This window comes from Juglans microcarpa x Juglans regia, chromosome 4S (assembly GCF_004785595.1).
Source record: "Juglans microcarpa x Juglans regia isolate MS1-56 chromosome 4S, Jm3101_v1.0, whole genome shotgun sequence".
In the NCBI taxonomy this organism is placed as follows: Eukaryota; Viridiplantae; Streptophyta; class Magnoliopsida; order Fagales; family Juglandaceae; genus Juglans; species Juglans microcarpa x Juglans regia.
Window position 1 is genome coordinate 162,215 of NC_054601.1, and position 6,139 is coordinate 168,353.

The window sequence follows — 6,139 nt, forward strand, 5'->3', positions numbered from 1 at the left end:
ATTTATTTAATATTATTATAAATATCAATAATATTTTATAAAAAAATCATATTTTTATAAATTATTTAAAACGTGATTAGGATTATATAAAATAATTATAAGATATTATGATTTATTTAATATTATTATAGTATCAATAGTACCTGGACACTTTAAGTGTTTCATAATTTTATAAATAGTAATAAAATGATTTAAGTTGGCTTTAAAAGTCTTAAGGATGGAAATTGGCCAATTCATCTAGAGAATTGAAATTTTTTTATTTATTTTTATTTTTCAATTCGGCTTGATTTTGAATTTTTTTTATTAGGCTAGATGATTTTCTAACCCAAATTAATAATTTTTTTAGCCTAAATATGAATTTTAAAGCCAAAAACATTATTTTCAGCTCAAGACATATGCATATTATCTAATTAATATGTCATATATAATATACTAATATGTGTTATATCTACATATGATAGGTTTAATAAATATTATCTGTATGCACTAAGTCACTAAAATATATATATATATATATATATATATATATTACTTATCAATATTTAAGTATGTAAGGTAGCATGTAACTTAATATTTAAGCCACTTCATAAAAACTTACTTATCCAAAAAAAAATATATGTGTGCTATACTTATACCACATTATATATATATATATATATCAGAGTATATGACTTAATATGTAAAGATAAATAATAATATGTTAGTAATTTAATATTAATATTCATATTTAATAATAAGTTTATATCAAAGAAGTATAAATAATAAGATTAAAATTGTCTATTATATTAATTTTTAAATTGATCGAACCAGTCATTAAACGAGATCAAACCGGTCAGCTTCTCGATTTTTTGTTAGACCCCTAATCATGGATTATTTGCAGGCATCCTTGTAAGTCACATTAATAAGGTAAGCTAACCCTACCCTAATTGTAAGGAGTTTTCTTAATCACATTTCATGTACGACTCAAAGTGTCAACACGTGCATCATAAAATAGGCAATAAAAACGTATGGCAATCTTAGGATTGCAGGTACTGGTGTCGTAGGTACTACTAGGTAGGCCATAGACGCATTCCTTCCCTTATTTAGAAAGTTCTCGCTGGACCTCTACCAAATTGGAAAAGAAAAAATATTGGGAGGCCCTGTTACTCATCATCTAAAGCATACATTACGTGATTAAGTAAATTTATAAATTTATTCCTAAACAAATTGATAAAGTCCCACGAAGTCCCCCCTTCCCCCCCCCCTCGAATTCAAAAAGGTGAAAACACTTCATTGCTACCGGGAGCTAATCTAAATTGCGATGGAGAGGAATGAGGGAGTTGTCATAACTGAGGTTCGACGGTGGGGGTTGCTGCGAGGTCACGAGGCTTGGTGGTGGTGGCTAGGCTGTGTACGGTGGGGGTTGCCGTAACTTATGTTTGACGGTGGGGTTGCTGGGTGGTCGTGAGGCTCGATGGTGGTGGTTGGGCTGTCTTAGGCGGTGGGCGGCGGCATTTCGAGACTAAATTCGTGTGAGACCCATTTCGGGAGTGGAGAGAACCCTGTGTGTGGAGGCTCGAAAGTGGCTGGAAAGTCGCCGGTGAGGTGGTCAATGGTGTTGCTGGGTGGCCGACTGAGGCAGAGAGGCCAAACGTGATTCCGTTGCTTGGCGAGGAAGGAGTACGCGGCGCGGCGAGGGAAGAGTACACGAGCATTAGTGGTACCGACAGTGGGATTGGAGGCTGACGATGGTGGCGGCCGGTGACTGCAGGTGGCGCACAGCGAGACTGGGTGGGCTAAGAGAGGGAATCGGGTAGAGGTAGGGGCTGAAATGATTTTGGATTTTTCTTTTTTAAAATACACGTCACATGTACTACGGATTAGCCATGAACAGGAATTGGTCCGTTGCACATCTCAATTGCAAAATGCCATAACGCGTCGGCGTGGCCATCATTTTCTTGTCATCCTCGTTTTTCACCTTTTTCTTTTCCTTTATTGTGGTTTTATTTTCCTTCTTGGGTTTTCTTGTGGTTCCACCAAAACACAACTGATACTTTTGAGTGCACAAACATCCTGGTAAGTCACCTTTTTCTTTTCCTTTATCTTTCCCCTTTACTATCAGAAGCACGAAAAAAAACCCATTTTTTTTCTTTTGACTCTTTTTCTTCTTTTCCAATTTTTTCTTTGCACCATACACTCTCATGACTCTTTCTCATTCAATATTTTTCTGGGATTAGTTTTCCACTGTCCACTGTCATTGGTTGGGTCACGCAACATCTGAAACAGGTCTTGCGGACAGTTATAATTATTTATGTCTCTGCATTCTGATAACTTCTGTGAAGGGAGGCCTGATATCAGGAATGGCGTCCCAGCATCGGGTCATGATCTCGTTGAGAACGGGTAAGTAGTCATTAGGAAAAATCGGACCAACACCCTTGTTAACGACTGCAAATGTTGCCTGCAATGCTGTAATGTTTTGGAACGGAAGCATTCCTGTAATTAATTCCCAGAGAACCATCCCAAAACTATAGACATCTACTTTTTGTATGTATGGCCTGTGCTGGATCATCTCCCTACATTGCCAGATAAGAAAATAATGCACTCGAGTCCCCCAAAGTGAAAAGTTCAGTTTCAATAGATAAAGAAAATCGAGAAGGCATTAGCAGAGGGGTCATTTTCTGAACAGGAGTTTTTTTTTTTTTTTTTTTTTTTTGGGACCAGTAGGTTTTCTGAACAAGAAACGCCAAACCATCCATCAAAGCAACATTGTTAGGATGTTCCATAAAACTGCAGAAACTAGATTAAGTTGATCATCAGCACAAGTTCCATTTGACTTATTTATGAGACAGTAAAGACTAAGAAATAGGGAATGGCTAGAAGAGTAAAAATAAATGAAAGGAAGATCAATTCTATGCATAAAGTTCCACAGATGAAAATCATTAGTAATATCCAATTAATTCCAATGAAAGTATGCATATGATGTAAATTTCAGCAAATAGAAACCCATCAATTCCCAGAATGTTCAATCCGACTATGTCACCAGACTAATACGGAGTTTGGTTCCATGATTACATCGGACAGAAATATGACTTTGGAGCTGGGTAAAACAAGAAGAATAGAAAATGTATACCAATCCACCAACCAATGCATATTTAGAAAAGTTTATCAGTGACAACCCCATCTGATTGACTTAAAAGCAGATTAGCAAAACCTGATACAATTCAATCTCCAATATCCATCGAGATGAATAGAAAACTTATGGCCCATAATCAAAAACAAATTTGATGCTCTATAAAGGATATACACTAACAGAACTTCACGGCGATAACCCCATCTGGTCCAAATTCCATATAAAGCTTCTTTGATTAGGGTTCAATCGAATCAGACAGATCTTTTGGTTGTTAGCAACATCCATCGCAAAGCAATTTTGTTTAGTAAGTTTTGTTATTTTTTTAAAAGAAAATTATAGACCTCCAACTCTTCTACAACGAACCAATGTGATGCCATTGGTGCCACCTCATTAAAAACGTTAACTTTTTCTTGATTTGAATATTTCAATTTTACATAATTGCCCTCAACGTTTTAAAAGAGTTATAAGTACATCGTTACTCTATTTTAACGATCTTAAGAGGAGCGGCCACAGCATACCAATTCTTGCAAGTAAAGTTTCTGAACTCGAAAGAAAGTTGTCCCTAATTTACAATGCAGCACTAATCAGAAGTACATTAAGATTAGTTTTTTATGCATTTATTTGTTGTCGCTCAAAATTCCTTTGCACGTCAATATTTGTTGTTTATCCTCAAGTACAACAACATGATGCCATGACCTAAGTATGATAAGATCAACTTATCTTTTAAAAAAAAAAAATTATAAAACTTTTTATGATAAGTAAGAGAGAAAAAAATATAAAACTTCATATCACGTTTTTTTGTAAATGATATTCTTTATTGATAAGCGCAAAAGGCACAACTCAAATATGTGAGGTATTCGTATCACATTTTGTAAAACTTTAGTTATGAAGTTGAGTACTTCAATACATTCAGTATACTTGGCTACACTTATTGATATTAATAAATTTTTACTTATCAAAAGAAAAACAAAGTTGAGTACTTTAATAGACTGAACTTCATCACATTAAATGTTGGATAAAACTTCATTTCTAATTCACAATGCATTAAAAACAACTTTGACTGACAAACCAAAGCATTAAATGGGCAGGGAAACATCTTTTTATCTTCTGATAAAAAGGTTAATAATTTTTTTTCCGAACCCCATACCTGTTGCATGCAAAGAAAGCACCTCACCAACTGAGCCACTTGAATATCAAAACAATATGGACAAAGAACAATCTTGTATAAGAAAGCCAAAGACATCCAAAAAAGATTACTAGGGGACAAACAATGAATCATAAAATTGGCTTGCAAAAAAAATAATGAAATCAGACCAATAAAGAAAAGGAATCTTAGAAGCCATAGAGTCAAAAGTCTTACGGAGCCATCCAGCAGTAAGTCCCCGTCTCTGGAGTCATTTCTTCATTCTGCACTTCTATCCGAGCAACCCCAAAGTCAGCAATTTTTATTGATTTGTTAGTGAAAATCAAGAGGTTGTCAGATTTTAAGTCCTGTGAATCAAACCAAGCCGATGAACATATGCCAGCCCCCTTGCTACATCCAAGGCTTGTTTGACAGCTAATTTCAATGGAACTGATCCGTTTTGGAGCTTTGTTAGGAATTGTCGGACTGAACTCCCTTTTGCATACTTTGTCACAATGCACCAAAGCATCGGCTTTCGGCATGCACCGATAAAATGAACTATATTTGGATGCTTAAGTGTAGCCAGCACCATCACTTCCTGCTGAAATTGTTGTTCCATCACCTGAGCCTTTCCTGGATCATTTTTGGGCCTCTCCAAGATCTTGATGGCAACATTTTCACCTTTGTAAGTACCTCTGTACAGTTTTCCAAAAGCCCCTTGTGCAAAAGCCTCACCCATATTAAGCTTCCTTAAATCAATTGTCCACTCACCAAAACTCTCAAACCCCTTAGCAGGGGAATTGCTGTCCATTAAAGCTCGGGCTAGTGCATCGTCACCTAGAGCATGTGTGACTCTTTCTTGATGATTGACACTCTTGCATAGAGTAATTGTCGTTAGCATGACTCTGCAAGCCTTGGTGGTTCAAAATGTGAGTATGAGAATCATTGGATCCAACGCTGCTGTTATCTATAAACATTGCAATAGACCCTCCACCATTACTTGTTTGCAAACTACAAAACTATCAACTGACATGTTGGTATCCTCATCTAGTTTCTGGTAAAACACTAGTGACAAATCATAAAAGTTGTTGTCATGTTTGTAAAGATCTATTATTCCAGCAAATTTTGTAACACCCTCCAACATTTCCCAACTGAGAAGGAAAGGAAAAGGTCTCCTTATCTTTTCAGCATCAGAAATTGCAAATTCAATCCACAAAACAAAACCCTGAAACCAAGATTGTTCCACACCCAAGCAATTTCAACATTGAGTCTTTGAAAGTGAAATCTTATGAGAAACAAAAGGTGTGCTGAAATTTATACAAGTAAATCATCCTTCCATGCTTAAATTCCATCTCTTTCGTGCCTTAAGTCTCTTCCACGGATCATCTCAACACTACATCATTTAAGACCTATTTAATACTCTAAATTCAAAAACAAATAAACACACGCGTGGCACCTTGAAAATAAAACAAATGGTACAACGCAAAACAAAGAAACCATAAATTCCCATGCACCTTGAAAAATATCAACGTACCAATACCACATGAAATACTCATTGGCCCAGCAAACATAGAATAATAACAATAATAATAATAACAACAACAACAACAACAATTATAGCAGCAGCAACAACAACAACAACAATAATATGCGTTATCAAACCCCACGGGGAAGAAAAAATAAAGTAAATTGCGAAAATCAAACTATCCTCTCTACACCTAACCAAGCCTTAACACCAGCACACAACATCCATTCAATCAAACTCCAGATCAAAATTCATAAAAAGTGACATAAAAACCAAACAATTGTGTCGTACCTTTATCGAGCAGACTTGACAGGAATAAAATTTCAGACAGAGATCGACCGGGGTGGAATCAAAGGCAAAGCAGCAGAAGAGCCTTAGAGAA

General features: G+C 35.8%; 1 pseudogene; it reads right to left on the reverse strand.

The window, feature by feature from the left end:
- Window positions 1-2,113: 2,113 nt before the first annotated feature.
- On the reverse strand, window positions 2,114-6,139 carry LOC121261833 (annotated as a pseudogene).